The sequence below is a fragment of the Pleurodeles waltl genome, chromosome 6 (assembly GCF_031143425.1).
Source record: "Pleurodeles waltl isolate 20211129_DDA chromosome 6, aPleWal1.hap1.20221129, whole genome shotgun sequence".
Lineage (NCBI taxonomy): Eukaryota > Metazoa > Chordata > Amphibia > Caudata > Salamandridae > Pleurodeles > Pleurodeles waltl.
In genome coordinates this window covers 446,567,392-446,588,658 of record NC_090445.1, presented here as the reverse complement: position 1 = coordinate 446,588,658, position 21,267 = coordinate 446,567,392, and the positions used below count along the sequence as shown (strand labels likewise).

The window sequence follows — 21,267 nt, the reverse complement described above, 5'->3', positions numbered from 1 at the left end:
TCGTGTCAGGTTAGTTAGGTAACAAGAAGGAATACATGATATCTGCAGTGCTAGAGCACAGGAACGCCGATGTATCATGGCGTAAAAGAAGATGGTGGGGGCCCTGCAGAATGTGCTGAAGGACCCCTAAGTCTACCATATACCACAGATATGCATTGGCCTTGGCCGCAATGGGGCTCCCGAAGGCACGGGACCCCCTACTCCTCGGGGGCTTGAGTTACGGCTCTGTTGCTGTACCTATTCGCCTACAGTAACACATTCACCAGGATATACAATTAGAAAGAGGGTGATGAGAGCGCACGCTCACCAATAGGTTCTCCTGACTGCATATCCATAAATACATACATCAAAGTGAAAAATCGGTGAAACATGCTCAGCAGTGCACTGCGCGTGCCATCTTCACATTCACTGAAATGCACAATTATTTGCGCATTCTCTGCACTGCACATCAGCTAGCGCGTTCACCAGAATGCAGACTCAGCAACATATTCAGAAGGATCCAGTGTCAAACGCAATCACCACGACTTAAACCCACACACGCATGGCTTCACAGTGCTGTGCCCGCTCGGCAGCGGGCACGCACACCCACCTGCACAGACGTCAAGCAGCTTCATTCATTCAAGCTGCCCTGCTTTTAACTGCGCTGCCCCCAGTATTGAGCTACTCTGTTTAATGACTAAATGCTAGAATAAAAACACAGTCACTAAGCGAATGCCGTGCTGCATACCAATTTTCGTCACAATATATCGAGAAAGCACAACAGAGAGGGGAAAAACGGAACCAGGAGCTCTCAGTTTTAATCTCGACTTCCCCTGTGATAACACCGTGTGATCCAGGGCAGGTGACATCGCCTACCTGTGCCATATATCGGACTAACCTGGGAGCTTATACACAATTAGACATTTGCATTTAGCTGACACTGTACAACGTATTTGCACCTGATTTATTAGTCAGGTTTTAAACCTGATTGGTTTGTTTTTTCGCCTTTCTGTCCACTAATCACCGGGGCTGAACGTGAATTAATCTAAAAAAGAAACCAGGAAGAAGAGAGCAGCTTGTCTGTGGGAGGAGGGGAGTAAAATAAATACACTGTACATGGGGTCCAGCGTTCTTTAGGGGTGAGGAGGTGGCGAGGGGGCACAAGGGCTGTCCATCTACGCTGGGGAAAACCCGCTCCAACCTCAAACATTTCTCTTCCACAGTGATAGTCCCGGGTTCTGAGTCATAGATCTGACTTATTTCCGTATACTTTGCACCTTAAATCCACGCTGCTCAGTTCATTTAAGGGGTAATTTGAATGCTTCTATTTTTGCAACTCAAAATATGCCTATTTACACCTGTGACTGGGTGGCACTGGACATCAACAGCTGGGGTGCGCGCAGGACCGCGGACAGTACTCACCCAGGGGAACAGCGATCTGACCAAGCTCCGTCCAGACACCCTATAAAATTCTGTCCGGGTCTTCTCGGAAAGACTGGTCCCTTTGGCCTCTGACGCTTACCAGGGAATTACCTGGAATATGTGGTATGTAAATATTCTTGACCAACCGGGGCAGCTGGAGAAACACAGGGGCAGGAGAGACAGGGAGGTACAGATACAGAGAGGGGGAGAGAGAAACAGAGAGAGCGCGAGGGACTGTCTCCCAGCACAGGCAGCAGTACACGGTGTCACACTAGCTCCTCCCCAGGTGGTGGAAACTCTGCCAGGCATCTGCCAATCCGGCAGCACAGGCAACATAAGCCCCTCCCGCCCCATGTGCTGGGCAAAATGGGAGGGGCGTGCAGACAAAACAGCGTGCCTTATAATATTATAGAGCCTGTGCATGGCTCGCCCACAAAAACGACAATGTGATCAATACAACTGATGAACTGTTGCACCGTACCTTCTGATCCGCGTCTACTGTTTACACGCCCGCGCAAACCCGGTGGCAGGTGCTCCATCCACTGATAAGTCTTACGAGCTGGTACCATCCGCGTGAGACGTTTGCGATACTGCTGAGACTATAATGCCTCATCTAATAGGCGAAACAGTCAGGTCGGAATCACTGTGTAGAGTCAAAGCTCGCGAAAGTAGGTGGAATTTGGGAGCCGCGAAGTTTTGCCTTGCAGCTCGGCACGCACAGGATTTTTATTTTACTTAAAGTTTGCGAGCTTTGTGGAGTACGAAGCTCAAAAAAGGTTGCTTTAAATGCCATTCCAGCTGCGGAAAGCTGATCCTTCTAGGGCAAAAAGAGCGAGTAGGGCAGGTGGCAGACTACCACAGCAGTTCCCCTTGGGTTCACGCCTCACCTGCGTGGTGTAGGGAGCCACCCGGGCTCTCCGATAAAATGTTGCCAACGGTGGTCAAGGGGGTTGGGCTCACCACTGAGGGATATAATAAATGAGCGCTGTTGACCCCGGAAGTAGCTAAGTATTAGCCCACTCTGCATGGATCCTGTATTCATTGCGACAGCCAAACAATCGCCCAGCCACGCACCATATTGGCAACGAGGATGAACTGCCCCCACCACAGTGCCCCATGGCATATGCCTCAGGTGTCGGCTCTGGCATGTCGATTCCGGACAACGCTTACCTCGCCGCTCCGTTCCCCTGGTGGAGCGCACTGCTGTCTTGTCGGCGTGGGCATCCTCTCACCCTGCGGTGCTGCTGCGTTCGTTAGCGCCCCTGGAATGGTGAAGAGGCCCGCCCGGTGAATGTCTACCTCCTGTTGCGGCAGTGGTGCTCTGTGTCCGTGCCGGTTTGGGGACACAGCTCTCCCCTCAACGCTGCCAGTTGAGGAAGGACCCCACCCAGAGGCTGCCCCGTGTATACCTGCGAGGCTGGGGATGACGCTGCCTTCTGACTCCTGAGCCTGCAGTGAGTGCGAGCGGTCACCTTCTGTGTGAGGAGGCCTGAAAAAAAAAATACCAAGGTACAGCCTTTTGAAAGGAAGAGACAATTCATTGCAGAGTGGTGTTAGGATATATGTGTATATCTACATATAAAAGAGGTCACACAAGACATAAAAAAAAACAAGACTATAAGGCTCTGCCTCAAGTGGGGATGCCAGCGGCAGAGACACAGGTCTGCTGGGCCACAGAACAAGTTTTGTCTGTGTAGGGAGTGGGTGGCGCTAGACAAGCGTAATGAGCTCGTCACAGCAGAACCGTGACCAGCAGCCTCCACCACCCAATGTGGGGGTCCACTCGTCGGTGGCAGCGGTGCCCCCTTCAGCCAGCTTGCAGATCCTGCCACGGCGGCGCCACAATGACATCATTGGCTTGGCCGCCTAGACAACTATTTCTGTGCCACCAGAGAGACGGATGGTGCGGTGCGCAGGTCCCTTATGTTGCACATGGGTGGTGACGAACTGTATGAGCTCTTTGGAACCCTCCCAAATACGGGTGCAGCCAATGACTTTGACACAGCGGTGGCCGCACTGAACCTGTACTTCGACCCCCAGTTGAATCCTGATTATGAATGGTTCAAGCTCCGCCAAGTGCAACAAACTGACACTGAGTCAGTGGACAAGTTTTACACCTGGTTGCAAAAATTAGCAAGGTCCCGTGTAGGCCTAAACCAGCACAAAGAGACCCGTGCGCAGGTCATTCAGGGATGCCGTTTAAACATGTTACGGAAAATTATACTGCGACAGCCGGGCATTACGTTGGGCGAGTTTCTGATCCTTGCCCGCCCTCATGAACTCTCAGCCACCTGGGCAGATGCTATGGCCACCGCGAGAGGACAGGCGTCAGCGATGTCAAGTGCCGCTAAACAGCCGGTGGTGAAAGAAGAACAGGTTGACATTCTGCAAACACGGCACGTCTCCCAGCATTCGCCACATGCCCAAAATAAAAGGTGAGAGAGAATGCGGTAGCTGTGGATATGACCACAAAATGCTCAGCGTTTGCCCAGCGAGAGGGGAAAGCTGCAATAAGTGCAGGAAGGTGAATCATTTTGCCAAGGTGTGTCAAACCGGATGTTTCAAGCAGAAGACTGCAGTAGAAAAGACTGCCACAGTGAGGAGACTGATGCCTGCGGAAGGCACAGATGCTGCCACAGGGGGGGGGACAGGAAGTATGAGGTATGATGAGGAAGACGAGGAAGACATTTTCGGCCCGCCCCCGATGTGCAATGTTGAGATCAATGGTGTCAGAGCGACTGTGTTGATTGACACTGGCGCGTCAGTCAATGTGATGGACAGTGTGCTATACGACCAGCTGTTACCGAGGCCACAACTAATGCCCTGCAACACTAAAATCTACACCTATGGTGGGCGTGACCCACTCCAGCTGCAAGGTGACATTGGCGTGGAGGTGGTCAGCCACCGTCGCTCGACAAAAGCCAAGTTTTACTTTGTGAAGGAGAACAGGGGTACCCTTCTCGGATGCCAAACAGCTGAGGATCTGGGACTTGTTATCTTTGCACGTCAGATCCATGACACGCATGCAGAGTCCATACTTGATGACTGCCCATAGTTGTTTGTAGGACTGGGCAAACTCCAGGGGAAACAGTTCGAGCTGCATATTGACCCCACAGTGACCCCCACGGCGATGCAGCACTGCCGAGTTCCGTTTCATCTCTGGCCGGCGGTTGAGAAAGAGCTGCAAGCCCTAAAAAACCAAAGGGTGATCGAGAAGGTTAATGGGCCTACCTCTTGGGTATCACCATTGGTGATTGCACCTAAACCCAAGCAGCACAGTGCTATTCGCCTCTGTGTGGATATGCGGTTGCTGAATCATGCTATAAAAAGGGAACGACACATCACACCCACGATGTACGACATAGTCGCAGATTTGAACGGTTCGCAATCGTTCTCAAAACTTGATTTGAATTCCAGCTACCATCAGCTGGAGTTAGCACCTGACAGCAGAAATATTACTACTTTCTCCACGCATGTGGGACTATGGCATTTCAAAAGGCTTAGCTTTGGTGTGTTGTCAGCCACTGAAGTTTTTAAAAATTATATTAGAGAGACATTGTCTGGTCTTGGGGGTGTTCTGAACCTTAGTGATGACATTCTGATTTTCTCTGAGACTTTGGAAGATCATCATAATCGGTTAAGGGCCACGCTTCAGCGGTTGTCTGATGCGTGTCTCATACTTCACAAGAAGAAATGTGCATTTTACCAAAACTCAGTCGATTTCTTCAGATACATTTTCTCTCATGAGGGGTTGCGAGTGGACCCCAAGAAGGTGGACGCCATTCGCAGTGCCCCAATTCTGCGAAACGCCAAGGATGTCCGGAGTTTCCTTGGTATGCCAATGTACTGTGGATGTTTCATCCCTCATCTGGTTACGATGGCCAAACCTCTAAGACGACTAACGAAGGCTGATACCAAGTGGGACAGGAGTCCCGAAGCGAGTAAGGCGTTCCAGGATGTGAAGGAGGCGTTGCTGGATAAAGTGACCATGGCCTATTTCCACACCAGGAAAGACTGAGGTAGTGGTGGATGCTAGTCCTGTAGGACTAGGGGCAGTTCTACTCCAGGAGCAGCGTGACCAGGAGTGGGCACCAGTGGCGTATGCCAACAGAACTTTGTCAGCAGTAGAGGCTCACTATGCACAGATCGAAAAAGAGGCACTGGCAATCCCCTGGGCCTGTCAGCACTTTCACCTGTACTTGTACGGACAAGAATTCCATGTGGTAACAGACCACAAACCCCTTGTTTCATTGTTTGTGGGATCCACACAGTTGGCTCCCCAGAGGATTGAGCGCTGGGCTGTCTTGCTTCAGCTATACAGATTTATGATTACCTACCGGCCAGGGGTAGACAACCCAGCTGACTATCTGTTGAGGCATCCCCCTTTGTCTCAACCAAGTGACGTGACAGAGGACGAAGCGGAAAGGATGGAAAGTTTTGTGAAAATGGTGGTGCAGACGGCATGCCCTGTGGCCCTAACACTAGAGAAGATAGCCGAATAGTCAGAGAAATGCCCTGTCATAGGCTGTGCCAAAGATGCCTTAAACCAGCAGGAGTGGAAGCACTTCCTGGAGGGCATGCGGTCGCTTGACCAAGAGGAACGTATGACCATACAAGGAGTCTGGAAAGTGATGAATGAACTGTCAGTTGGGAGTGATGGTCTTCTACTGCAAGGCCCGATGATAGTACTTCTCCAGCACCTGTGGGACCAGGTGGTCGAACTGGCTCACCAAGGACACCAAGGGGCCGCTAAGACCAAAGCTCGCCTCAGGGCAAAGGTAGGGTTCCCTGGTATGGATGCCATGGTTAATACCCTTATCACGAGGTGCCACTCCTGGGCCATCCCCGCCATCGATCAGCCCACCGCTCCAGAATCACCCAGTTCAAAGCCATGGTCAAAGGTCAGCATGGATTTCAAGAGTTTTCCCGATAGGTGGCTGACGATAGTCATGATGGACTCCTGTACCCGGTTCCCAGTGGTGGACCTAGTTACGTCAACTGCATTTGAAAACGTAAGGCCAGTCGTGGAGAAAACGTTTGCACTGTTTGGCCTCCCCGATGAGATCCGAACAGATAACGGTCCACCGTTTCAGGGCCAAGAGTTCAGAGTCTGTTTAGGCCACCTGGCAGTTCATCACCAAAAGATTACGCCCTACTGGCTGCAGGCCAACGGTGATGTAGAAAGATTCATGCGTACTCTCAATAGAGCTTTCCAAATTGGTGTGGAACAAGAGGATGATGTTGAGTGGCGTATGCACAAGTTTCTGCGGGCTTATCGGCAAACACTCCACAATACCACTGGCTGTGCTCCGTCAGCATTGATGTTCAGGCAGCCACCCCAGGACTGTATTCCAGCTGGGTTGCATTGGCTGAACTGGATGTGGAAGCCGCTCAACAAAAGCGACGGACGACCAATGAGAAAGCAAGCAATCAAAGAACAAGGTGCCCTGATCTTCAAGTGGATGACCTAGTGGTGGTTAAAGACCGACATCCTGGTGGGAAGTTCCAGACCCCTTATGAGTCTGGGGTGTGGAAGGTGGTCCAAATAATTGGGACCATGGTGACCGATCAAAGAGAAGAGCGGCAAGTTACCCGGAACATATCTTGTTTCAAGCGGCTGGAAGTCTCCCGTGAGGATGGTGGAGACAATGCCTGTGATAAGGACGAAGAAGGAGGTGATGAGGAGGAACTGGGTGATCTGAAAGCTCATGGAACAGATCCTGTGCCAGCAACAGGTGACGTGGGTCATGATGAGACCGCATTTTCAGAGTGAGAGGTATCACTTGCAGCCTAACCCAGCACCCAACCAGAGACTGAGGGATTTTGCACGTTGACATGTGTGCTGTTGTGTTCAAATGAAAAGGGGGTTTGAATGTTTCTATTTCATTTATTTATACTTTTCTCCCTTCTTCTATTTTTGTATCAAAGTCTCCCACTATCAGTTCTATGGATGGCTTTTTCCTATGGGTGGTTTCTTTTGACTAAAACCTGGGAAGGATGGAGAGAGCCTCCCGGGATCTCAAATAACATATTGCATATGGAAGCCAAGGGGGTTGGGCTCACCACTGAGGGATATAATGAATGAGTGTTGTTGACCCCAACAGTAGCTAAGGGGGTTATTCCAACTTTGGAGGAGGTGTTAATCCGTCCCAAAAGTGACGGAAAAGTGACGGATTTACCACCAGCCGTATTACGAGTCCATTATATCCTATGGAACTCGTAATACGGCTGGTGGTATATCCGTCACTTTACCGTCACTTTTGGGACGGATTAACACCTCCTCCAAAGTTGGAATAACCCCCTAAGTATTAGCCCACTCTGCATGTGTCCTGTATTCATTGTGGCAGTCAAACAATCGCCCAGCCACGCACCACAGGTGGTAGAATCACAAATACCGTCCCCTGTCTGCCATACGAGGCACTGGCTTTCCTGCACCAAGCTGCCCCTCCAGAGCCCGACAAAAACACTCCCACTGCCCGCTTTCACTGTGCATCTCTGACCTGCATGGGCGAGGCTGCTGGATGTAGTGTTTGCCTGCACTCAGGCGAACTCATTAGCAGCATTTGGAAAGGGGTCAAAGGGGCGCAACCTCCTATGTGAGGAGCAGTGGTCCTATCAGGGATGACATAATGGAAAGGGATAAGTACAAGGGGGATAGCGGGAAAAGTTAGTCAATGCAAGCTGCAGAGTATGAATAAAGATAGTTTAACCTGCTCGCTGTTGCCTGCGCGATCTTTAAGGTCCCACATGACATTGGCGACGAAGGATTGGCCCAGCTGAACCTTTTCCCGTGCCCAGAAGGAAGACAGGAGTCTCCAGTGGTGCCGCCGCATTACGCCAGAGCCATAACCTCCAGCAGCAGCACAGCCAGTGGCAGCATGGCTCCAGGCACCCTGCCGCTGTCTCTGGCTGCACACGGACAGCGTAACCCACATCTAGATACCCTGATACTGCCCCAGGTTGCAAACAAGTGCCACTCATTAGCGTGGCCGCTTGCCTGACACCACACCACCCCGCAGCACCTGATGGCCCACCTCCGGACCGGCCCTCATCCCCTAAATCCCCATAGCGGCCTACCGAAGGTAAGGTGCCTGCCATGCCTACACAACACAGCCTGCTGGGACCCCCTGTGATTGCGTGGGGTGGAGGAGACCTCCAAAGCGTGGCCCTTAGCTGGAAATCCCACACCCAAAGGCCCCAGAACTGAAGCTAACTTCAAGGAGGTGTTAGGGCCAGATTAAAAGAATAAGGCACCATCGTTTGGGAGTGAAGACTAGTAGGTGTACAGGCCACTACACTGGCAACCTCACCCAGTCTAGGGGACTCCCCCCCAGGACACCCAACACCAAACACTTCTGCAAGGCCAACAACAGCCCAGTGACTTCTCCAACATATCTTGCATCCCAGCTCTGAAACCTTTCACAATCACTGGAGCCGCTCCCACACAACGGCATGATGGAAGGTGTGGATCGAACATCTAGAAATCTACTTTGAAGCACTAAAGGTGAAAGATGAAAGAAAGCGACCATTACTCCTACACCTGGAAGAGCAGACATCCACAAACTCTCAAAATCAGTATCAGAGGCGACTCCCCACACGTACGCCACGCTAAAGGATGCCATCTCTGCGAATTTTGAACCTTTTGCAAATCCTGATTATGAGCGCTTCCTGCAGCGCCAAGCACGCCAGCAAGGCAGACAAACTGACAGACGTTTTTTATGCACGCCTCAGGGAGCTGGCCAGCACATGCACCCTGCCAGGCGAAGAAGACGAGATCAGGGCTCAGTTTATCCAAGGGTGTGCCTCCTCGAAGCTCCTTGAGCACATCTTGCAGAAACCCAACATGAGGATGAGAGATATCCTCACCCTAGGTGGTCAAAAGCAAGGGCTGCACACATGGAACAGACGACGATGGTCCAGGTGAATTCCAAGCCTGTCAATGCGGTGGTCACAGATAGTCCTAAGGGCAAGGCCACATGCACCGGGACTAAGCCAAAGGACAGACTTTGCAGATGGTGCGGTGCCCCCCTGCCACACCCAGGTGGCTGCCCCGCCCAAGAGAAAAACTTCAAGGCATATGGCAAGCTCAACCACTTCGCAAAGGTGTACCGCTCATCACCCAGAACGACGACCACTCCCAAGAAGACAGTGGAAGCAGTTGCTGCCCTCCCACCACCTCATCTGACAGCGACATGGACGATGACAAGGAGGTGGTCCATGTGATGAGAATGGTAGATAAGGGAGCAGTCAACAACTGCCTATGTGTCAGGGAGCGATGCAGGGTCAATCCATCCCGGCTCTATTCGATACAGGAGCCTCAATTAACCTCATGGCTGCTGAACTGTACCACAGCATGTTGAACCTGCCACCGCTCAGAGCCACCTGGGTACTTGTGTATGCTTTTGGGAACTCCCAGCCACTCAAGATAGCAGGTGTCTTCACCGCAGATGTCGCCCATGAAGGCATGAAGCTTGCAACAAAGATCTACGTATTAAAAGAAGAGTCGGGATTCCTTCTTAGTTGTTAGACAGCCCAGAATCTAGGCCTGGTATACTTCACATCCAGTGTCCATCCCAGCGGCTTAGGAAATCTCACCACGGAGTTTGACACTCTCTTTAGCGGCATTGGATGCCTGAAAGGGCCACCCCTCAAGCTGCACATCAACAACTCAGTGGCCCCTGTTGCCCTTCAACACCTGCGATTGGCCTTCCATTTGCGCCCAAAGGTAGAACATGAGTTGCTACTCTTAGAAAAAGCAGGCATCATTGAGAAGGTATTGAAGCCCACTCTATGGGTCTCCCCGATAGTCAAGAAACCCAAACAGCCCGACGCAGTTCGCATCTGAGTAGACATGCACCGGCCAAACCAAGCCATGAAGCGGGGAGGCACCTGACCCTGACAATAGACAACATCATAGGTGAACTCTCAGGCTCCAAATGGTTCTCCAAAATGGATCTCAGGTCGGGATACCACCAAATTGTGTTGCACCCAGACTCACAACCGATAACCATGGTCTCCACACACATGGGCCTGTGGATGTACACACGTCTTAACTTCGGCATCTCCAGTGCCGCAGAAGAGTTCCAGCATATGATCAAAGGGGTCCTGCAAGGGCTCACGGGGGTCTTAAACGTAAATGACGATATCTTAGTGCATGCCCCCACACTGGAGGAACACAGAACTCGCCTGCGCACCATGTTCACGAGGCTGCGGGAACATGGGCTGACGTTGCACCATGAGAAGTGTGAGTTTCTGAAGAGGTACATTTGCTTCTTTGGGTACCGATTGCCGGAGCAAGGTATCGGCCTTGAAACAACAGAGGTAAGAGACATCCAAGAAGCCCCGGCCCGACATCCCTCTCTGGTGTCAGAAGCTTTCTGGGTATGGTCACGTACTGCAGGCGCTTCATGAGAAACTTATCAGACCTCACCGGCCAACTGCGTGAACCCACCAAGGCAGACCATCCCTGGGTGTGGGGTGAAGAACAAGAACGGGTATTTGAAAACGCCAAGAAGGCCCTTTCAGCAGACACCACCCTGGCCTTTTTCAGCCCCCAACATGAGTCCCAGTTATCTGTCGATGCCAGCCTCACTGGTTTGGGGGCAGTCCTAGCCCATAAACAAGACTGTGGGGAGTGGGACCCCATTGCCTTTGCCAGCAGGACCCTGACTCCGACAGAGCAGCGGTATTCCCAGATAGAGCGGGAGGCCACCCCCATCCACTAGGGGTGCCAGCATTTTCACATTTACCTATACGGGAAGGCCTTCACAGTTGTGACTGACCACAAGCCACCCGCACCCCTCTTCAAAGGATCATCGTCAAAACCACCGCAGCAAATCAAGAAGTGGATACTACAGCTACAAGAATTCGACTTCCGAGTGGAATACCAACCAGGCACTCAGAACCCAGCTGACTTCTTGTTGCGTCAGGTGCACCCTGCTACACCCCAAGAAGTAGAGGAGGGCCTCGAAACCAAGGAATATGTCAGGCTGGTGGTAGACTGGCCCAGGCCACTGCCCATACCCCTCGCCAACATGGTTGAAGCCAGGGACCAAGACAACTGTTTGCTGTTAGCCATGGAGGCCATATGGTCCAACAACTGGCTCTCGCTACAGCACCCTGCCAGCTTCCGTACTTTGGAGGCCAAGACCACGCTCCAAGCACTCTTTGATGTTTGCCATGAACTCTCCGTAAGTGAAGATGGGAGCTTACTGCGAGGATCACGTCTGGTGCTGCCTGCTTGTCTGAGTCCAAGGGCTGTTTTGCTGGCACACGGAGCCCATCAAGGCATTGTAAAATCAAAGAACAGACTTCAAAGCAAGGTCTGGTTTCCCACACTGGACCAACAGGTGGAGAATGTTGTCAAAGGCTGCCTTGTCTGCCACGCGAGTGGAGTGCCTGACCCCCTGGCACCAGTAATCACAGAAGAGTGTCCCACAGCCTCCTGGCAGAGAGTCAGTGCCAATTTTGGGAGCTTTCCCGATGGGGCCCACATGCTTGTAGTAATAGACAACTATTCTCGGTACCCCGAGGTGGAACTGGTGCCGTTCACGTCAGCACAAATGGTTATCCCATGTCCTTTTTGGTGAGACAATGGGCCCCAATTCAACAGCCGTGAGTGAGCTGAGTTTTTGAGATCCCGAAATACCACACACTGCAAGATCATGCCCAGGTGGCCTCAGGCGAATGGGGAAGTGGAAAGATGTGTGAAGACATTATCCAATACTATCCGCATTGCTATAGCAGAATCGCAGAATGTCAAGAACGCTATCTACATTTTTCTCCGTGAGTACCGAGTCACACCTCACGTTACTACCGGAGCCACCCCAAGCCAACTCTGTTTTGGGAGAGCTGTAACAGATGCCATTCGCCATCATTCTCTCTGGGCCACTCAACCCAGTCCCCAAAGTCAATCCACGAGACGTAGATCTTACAATAATGACTATGCATTAAAGGAGGCAGAGAGCTTGTAAAATCCCTGTCCGAGTGGGAAACACGCTGTTGGTCAAGGACCGCCACCCAGGAGGAAAGTTCCATTTACCTTTTGAAGCTGAGCTGTGGACTGTGACTGCCATCAAAGGGACCATGGTAACTGCAACGAGAGATGGCAAGAGCATCACTAGAGACATATCCAAATTCAAACGGTTTTCCATCTCGTCGTCCTCAAGCCACAAAGAAAATGACTCCATAAACACTGGACCCCTGAGTGACCAAGATGGCACTTATTTCTCGCCCGAGCTTTCCGAATGGGGCAAGCTCTCTACGGCAGGCAGTGCAGTATCTGGACCACCCACCCCATCACGCCAGTCTCCCCAGTGATTGAAGGGGCACCAGCCTCAGCCAGGAGCCCTACACTCCCCGCAGACACTCAGGGGACTCTGTTGAGGAGATCAGGGACTGGGCGATACAACCTCAGGTCCAATCAGGACCCCTCCTGGTGCTATGCAGATTTCGTAACAGACTGACTGCACCTGTGTGTGAAATGTTGTGATCATGCATTCTGTCGATTACTTTTCTTTGGCTCTTTTTGGATTTGTTTCTTTTATGGTTGGGGAGGAATGTAGTGTTTGCCTACACTCAGGCGAACTCATTGGCAGCATTTGAAAAGGGGTCAAAGGGGCACACCCCTCCTCTGTGAGGAGCAGTGGTCGTGTCAGGGATGACGTAAGGAAAGGATTAAGTACAGGGGGGAATCGGCAGGAAAAGTTAGTCAATGCAAGCTGCAGAGTGTGAATAAAGATATTGCTTAACCTGCTCGGTGTTGCCTGCGCCATCTTTAAGGGTCCACACGACAATGGGGTAGGCACATAGGTATCTTGGCCGCAGGGTGTCCCAGGATGCAGCATGACCATACAAGTTCACTTGGGCCTCATGTGAAGTTTAGACACTTTGCATGAGTACGTGAGTGAAGTGTAAAAAACCTCACCGTATCGAGAACCAATGCACGACAGGTAGTGGCAGAGTAATCTCCCTTCATATATATCCAACAGGGACAGTACTGAGTGAGCGATTCTCACACACATGACAGGCACAGCATGGGCAAAAGCGGAAGCTTACCGCACACATACAACAGAACAAGTATTGCCAAAGGCAATAGGTCTGGCATCACTGCTTGTTTTGTCATGGCTTTTGCAATACTTTAATAGAGGAGCCTCTGGACTGTCATCAGTATATAGCATCCACATCGCTGATACCAACAGTGCTCCCACGTATTCCGTCAGTCGCAGCACGCCTCGTTCTGCAGCAGAACGGAAAGAAACCCAATGATGAAGCATGCCACCAAGTCGTAACCCTGGTGGGTGAGGGTTTTTCTAACCAAAAACTTTTTTTCTGTGGAAGTTTTCCCCTTCTGGGTTGGGTCTCTACGTTTATTAAAAAGGAGCCAAAAGAAAAAATATTTGTTTTTGTTCTCTCAAAGCACACATTACATTGCAGTTTGTGGCACCAAAGGGAACTACTTTGGGTGTGGATGTGCTTTTTTGTGAAATCTTGTGAAACAGCAGAAAGCTGTGAGACAAAATGTAATAATCCAGTGGCTAAGGTGGCCTGACCTACTACCTCATGCTGTGGGGGGTGGGGGGGGGAGGAAGAAAAATGTGAATGGCACAACAATAGACCAATGAATGACTAGTGCTACCTGAAAGTATATTTTATACATACATTTTGTAAACTTAAAAGTTCTTGGCTAACACCAGATCTACAATAAACCAGCATTAGCAACACAAATAGTTCTGGCTTTTGTGTCAATTGTTTGACTTTGTCAAGGTTTAGTTTGTTATGGTGTTTGCAAAACCTTTTCTTAGGGGGAAGTTGAAAGGACCGTTTCAATCTAAATAAACAAAAAGGCTAAAACAAAAAATATTCTTTTGATCACATATGCACATATGGCCATAATATAAGGTAGCTAATATATATGTAGATGTGCTCTTTGTGAAAGGACCGAATGTTGTTACTCACAGTGAAGTTAGCCAGTGGCTGAAGTGAACTGCCCCTTTGCTCCATGCTGTATGTCTGGTGTTGGCTGTTTGTCAATGCTTGTTTTATCATAGTTTTTGCAAAACTTTATTGTTAGGGGAGCCTTTGGAACATCATCAGTATAATACAAAAACATTGGCTAAAAGCAAAAAAAAAAAAAAATTTTTCTCACAAAGTCACATTGCCATAGTAGTCTGTGGAACCAAAGGGAACTACTCAGGTGTGGCTGCTCTTCTTGTGAAAGTCACTCACAGTGAAATTAGTAAATGACTAATGCGGTGTGATCTGCTTCCCCGTGCTGTAGTGGGTGGAAGAAATTGTGAATGACACAATAACAGACTGAGGGATGAAGATGGCTGGCTGAAAAACACCCTTATGTAGGTATATTATACATACACTTTTAGCAAAATCAAAAGTCTTGGCAAATGGCAGACTTTAACAAAGACAAACCAGCAGAGAAATTTCCCTTTAGACATGCAGAACACACAGCACAGACAGAAAAAGTGCATCTCCACTCTCATAAACAGAACTGGGACAGCGAAGGCTAAAGCAGTGGAAGCTCACTTCATACATACATACAAAGACGTACAGAACAGGAAGAGTACAGGCAGACAAGGTAGGTTCCCCCCATACACAGGGTAGAGACAGGTCAGTGAGCAGCAGCAAAGTTCTTCCACATCCAGAAAAAAGCGCAAGCGTGCATATGCAGAAGCTGGCATGAATTCTTCAGACATTTAACTGGTAGAGTACTGGCTTGCACACTCCCACAGAACATAGGAATGTTTTGTACTGACAGCAGAATGACGAGATTTACTAACACTGGCGGGTTATCCCTCAGACAGATTCTATGTGTTTTAGATGAAAGCATACATCATACCAGCAGTGTCTGGAAATGAAGGTAACTACGTATTGTGCGGATCTGCACTTTGTGTAAGAGCGAAATGATGTCACTCACAGTCAGGTAAGCCAATGGCTGGAGTTAGCTGACCCTTGCTCCGTGTCATATGTAGTGGTGAAAGGAAAAAAATACAAACAATACTACTGCAATCCAGGGGATAAAGAGGGCTGACTGAAAGCACCTGTAAGTAAGCATGTATGTTAGATATATTTTTAGTACAAACAGAAGGTATTGGCTAATGCCAGACCTAAAAACACATTCATTAATACACTCAGAGTCACCAGCAGGAGTACTTATTTCCTTCATCACCAAACGAAATGGAGACTATCAAGCTTGCATAGACCATTGCAGGTCACATGCATGGTCACTGGAATTATGCAAAACGTGCAGCAATGTTGACTAAATTAAGAGGCCAAAAAAGGAAAATGATGGGATGTATTGCGGCACGTTTTGTGAGGTTATTACTTCATTATTTTGTCATTTTCCCACGTGTTAATACTGTCTGGGCAAATATTTCACCTCATTAGTACCGGATAAAATCCAAGTACAGGCATAAGAAACAGAAAGGTGACCAGTCAACTTTTCAGTGAGAAGCAACATGTCTCGCCGCATTTTTAGTAACTTTTGATCCATTTGTAAGGTGCCCTCACTCATCGGGAGGGCCCCGCATATGGTGGTGCACCAGGCATGGAGCTGGGGGTGGGAGAAGAGGGCTGTTCATGCTCCCGCCCCCCTCAGTGAGGTCTTCGGGGATTGGCAGCGCTGCCCTGGAAGCACTCAAGTGCTTCTGGGGCACACAGGATGATGACAACGTGCCTCTCACCCCCTTTCAAAGGGGTTAGCAGTGGGAAAGCGGGTCTCTTGCTTCCACTCGCCTGCCACGCTGAAGGTAGTGCGCTCCATCGGCCTTGAATGTCGGAATCTGTTTCTTTCTCAGCCATTTATTTTGTTGTATTTTTTGTTTCAGGTTTCTTCGAAGATTCTATCGCCTAGTTCAGCAAGAAAACTGAATATTTTGCCCAGGATCGAACTAGCAGGCCAGCGAGCACCTCACTGGGAGCCGTATGGGTTCGAGCTACGCTCACTCACACCGAGTCTGGCTCGGGGTGGCTCCCCAACACCCAGAAAATGAACAGCAACTGCGAGTAGAAGGTCTCATGCTGCCAAGGTTTTCCCACAGTCTGACTTTGTGTCAGGCATATTTTCAGGACTAGGGGCTAAATGTACAAAAATTCCATTTGAAAAATGTGATTGCAAATGGTGCACTGACTTTTTTCGAATGGAACAGAATTTTGCGAACCAACATATGTTTTAAAAATTTACAAAATTCCCATTTGGATTGGGTCACAGTCTGACCTTCCTCATTACTGTTCACGAGGTAGGACACAAATTGCACGTCAGCAGACCACCATGACTATGATCACTTTTTAAATATTTTTTCAATGCAGACTGTTTTCTTTAAAGGAAACAGGACACAGGCTGAGTTTTAAAAAACATATAGGGGGTTATTCTAACTTTGGAGGAGTGTTAATCCGTCCCAAAAGTGACGGTAAAGTGACGGATATACAACCAGCCGTATTACGAGTTCCATAGGATATAATGGACTCGTAATACGGCTGGTGGTAAATCCGTCACTTTTCCGTCACTTTTGGGACGGATTAACACCTCCTCCAAAGTTAGAATAACCCCCATAATGTTTGAAAAGGTTGTTTGAGAGTAGACAGTAGTTCCATGGAACACTGCCTACTCTTCAACAAACTTTTTTTTTCTTTTTTACATTCGCAAAGGGGTCCTAATTAGTGCCTTTCCTATTTGTGATTGGGTTACCACCACAATTCCAGAGTCTGTAACTTTTCAATGTACATGGTCACAAACTTTTGATACATTCCATTTTGAATCATAGTTTGTAAAGATGCCTAAACACACAAAACATAGGTCCAGTAAAGGCATCAGTGGAAACATTTCAATCAGCACAGGCAGAAGCAGTGCAATGATCTAACACATATCATGGATGGTAGATGCATCAGCATTGCAAACTTCCCTCACTCAAAGCAGGCATAGCATGGGTTGAAGCACACAATTTTCTCTCACAATAAGATCAATACTGAAGGAGCGTAAGCTTCTCTCAATTTCAGGAGAGGTACAGCCACACAGCAGCAGTGAAAGTTTACCTAGAACTGAAAGATACATACAGGAGACAAAGCATGTGCAGCACAAGCTTTCCTCACAAACACTATGGCCCTCATTATGACATTGGCGGTAAAACCCACTTACCGCCATGCTGACTGCCGCCAACACACCGTCTCTGCCGCGGATATCTGTTCCCTATATTATGACACATACACACCAATCCGTCACTATTCAGCTACACACACAAATCCGCCACACCAAAGGTCAGTGATAAACTGGCGGTATCAAAACCCACACTGTTACACCAACAGAACTACGCCCACCACATTATGAACCACGAATCACCACGGCGGACATTCAAAGGTGGTAAACCATTGACGGTACATACCACCGTGCTCAAAATACACACACACATACAAAACAACACCACATTGGTCAATTTAAATAACAAACACCTGACGCCCATACACACACCACACCCACACCACTATAAAACACACACCCACATTACCCACAACCCTTTACAATTACAAACCATTGGCATGAGACAGCACGAGTACAGACAAAACCAGAGCTACACACCACCTACACCTATACACCACCCTCACACCCCACATCACACACCACAACAAATCACCCTACACACCCTCACCTACACAACTCACACAACACTCATGGCACCACAAAGACACACCAGATTTTCAGAGGAGGAGCTAAGGGTCATGGTGGAGGAAATCATCCTGGTAGAGCCTCAGCTATTTGGAGCACAGGTGTAGCAGATTTCCATGGCTAGGAAGATGGAGCTATGGTGGAGGATTGTGGACAGGGTCAACGCCGTGGGACAGCACCCCAGAACAAGGGACGACATCAGGAAGAGCTGGAACCACCTACGGGGGACGGTGCGTTCCATTGCAGCAAGGCACCAACTCACTGTACAGAGGACTGGCAGTGGACCCCCACCTCCTCCCCACAACTAACAACATGGGAGGAGCAAGTCTTGGCAATCATGCATCCTGAGGACCTAGCCGGAGTAGCAGGAGGACTGGACTATGGTAAGTCAAGTCTATACTACTATCACCCCCCTACCTGCTATCACATACCTGCACCCTCACACCTATCACTCCACTGCCTCACCCCCCCCACCATCACATCTCACTCATCCCAATGCCAAGCCCTGCATGTCATACCAATGCATGGACACCACTCAAAGACCTGCATGGACACCCATCACTAAAGCATGCACACTAGAGTGAACTAATCATCCCACCATACACCAACGTACACAAGTGAAAGATTCCAGGGCAAATACAAACAAAGAGGGCAACCCACCAATGCACAATATGTCACACACAGAAACAATAACACTGCATTTACATCCCCACAGGTACCCCAGCCAATGTCAGTGGTGAAGAGGTGCCAGCACTATCCAGTCCCCCCACAGAAAAGACCCACAGTAATGACAGCAACTCTGGTCGCCTGGATCTGGATGACCAACCTGGCCCAGGGACTGGCATCAGGGACCTCTGGACAGCCGGTTACTCAGGCCTAGTCGCACACCACTACAGAGCCTTTTCCTTCTGGAAACACAAGCTCAGCACCCACCCAGCGTACCCATACCTCTGTCCCAAGGACACGTCAATCAGCAGTGTGTCCACCACTACAGGGACCCCAGGCACACCTCATACCCAAGACAATCAGGGATCTGGGGTCAGTGGTAGTGGGCTCACGGTTCAGGGGATAGGGGCACAGGACAAGGAAACTGGGAGGAGTGCTGTGTGCCAGGGGAAGGACAGGCCCAGGGAATCGACTCTCCAGGAGGCACTGTCTGAGATCCTGGGAGCATACCAACATTCCCAGCATACGCTGGGCCAGATCCTGGACAACGTGCAGGAGAAGAGGCGGCTGCAGGAGGGACAGTACCAGGGGATCAGGGAGGACTTGCAGGCCATCAGCACCACTCTGGTCTCCATAGCAGGGGTGCTGGCAGACATGGCCAACATTATGAGGGAGGCAGTCTCACGACAGCGGGCCCCTGCCACTAGCCAGACACCTGAACTGCATACCACCTCTGCTGCCGCAAGTGCACAGGAGGCCCCGCCACAGGACTAACAGGCCACCAGCACCCCTCCCCTGCAGAAGGTGAACCACCCCGCAAACGTTCCCTGCGATCCAGGCAGAAGCAATAGACTATTGCCAAGACCCCCTGCCAGGAAATGAGACTCTCCTGATTGTCACCCTTTTTTCCTACTCTGTCACCCTGTCCACCTTGAACTGCCATTGCTCCCCTTCCTACGTCCCCTTGGACAATGCACCTGTGCTACAAATAGACTGGAACAATATCCTGGACTTTCCTCCATCATCACCCCATCCCATTGCACTTGCCCCTCTTCTTCTTAGCACTTAAATAAACACACTTTGAAAAAATACAAGTATGGAGTATGTCAAATGTTTTAAGTACGTACTCATTTAACAAGGTTCAAACATTGCAATTCAAATGTACAGTAATGCTGACATAGTAAAGACCTGTAGTTGGCTGCAGTGATCACACCAGGAGCGATAGTGGGGCACCAACATCTGCAAAATTAGTTGCCAAACGTACAGTGGGTGGGCATATAAGTGGGAATTAAAAACATGTCAGTGCCATAGATAATTCAAAAAATGACAATGAAATGTGAAGTAACACTGTCTTACCTGTGTGTCATTGGAAATATTGTCAAATCACTGCAGTTCTGTTGTCCTCATCCTCATCCTCTGCCCCCTCATCCTCACTTTCCACAGGGTCCACTGCTGCCACACGGCCATCTCCAGCCCCCTCCTCCTGCAGAGAAGGCACATCGCATCTCAAGGCAAGGTTGTGCAACATGCAGCATGCCGCGATTATCTGGCAGACCTTATTGGGTGAGTAGCACAGGGATCCGCCTGTTAGATGGAGGCACCGCAACCCAGCCTTCAGGAAGCCAAAGGTACGTTCGATTGTCCTTCTTGTTCCCCCATGTGCCTCATTGTAACGTTCATCTGCCCTTGCCCTGGCATTCCTCACAGGGGTCAGTAGCCGTGATAGGTTGGGGTAACCAGAGTCACCTGCAAATATCGAGGGGCAACATTTATCCACACACTATCCTATATGGCTCACACCATACCCATACACCAACATCTACTGGGTTGGTAACCAGGGCTCACCTATTAGCCACACCCGGTGCCTCTGTAATTGGGCCATCACATTTGGGATGCTGCTATTCCTCAGAATAAAGGCATAATGCACAGACCGTGGATATTTAGCATTGACATGGGAGATGTACTGGCCCGCCAAGCACACCATCTGCACATTCATGGAGTGAAATCTCTTTCGATTTCTGTACACCTGTTCATTTGAAGGGGGGGGGGGAATGCAATATGTGTTCCTTCAATTGCCGCAATTATGTTGGGGATATGTCCCATTACCTAGAATGTAGCCAAATCTTCAATCTGGGGGAAAACAATGTAGCTGCACATGTGTTTAATCAGGGCAGGTAACACTCTTGTCAGCACTATTGAGAACATTGGCTGTGACATTCCTGCTGCCAAGCCCACTGTCACTTGGAAAGAACCAGTTGCCAAGAATGGAGCACTGATAGGACTTGCACAAGAGAGGGGATCTGAGTGGGGTGGCGGTTAGCAGATATCAGGTCAGGCTCCAGTTAGGCACATAGCTCTGTGATTCTGGCCCTGTCAAGTCTATAAGTGAGGATAATGTGCCTGTCCTCCATTGTTGCCAAGTCCATCAGGGATCTGTACAGGGGGTATATCTCCATCTCCTATTCATCTGCAGTGGTTGCAGTCTAAGGGACAAAAGAGTGAGGAGCCAGTCACAAACTGTACATTGG

At 49.7% G+C, this 21,267-nt stretch overlaps 1 protein-coding gene across 1 annotated transcript in view; it reads right to left on the bottom strand.

Moving 5' to 3' along the window:
• Positions 1-1,666, bottom strand: part of CDK18 (cyclin dependent kinase 18) — a 495,791-nt gene extending 494,125 nt beyond the window's left edge. The window contains exon 1 of the mRNA XM_069238555.1: positions 1,402-1,666. The gene's annotated coding sequence lies outside the window, so the exon portion shown is untranslated. The remainder of the gene's footprint in view (positions 1-1,401) is intronic.
• Between the last annotated feature and the right edge of the window lie 19,601 nt (positions 1,667-21,267).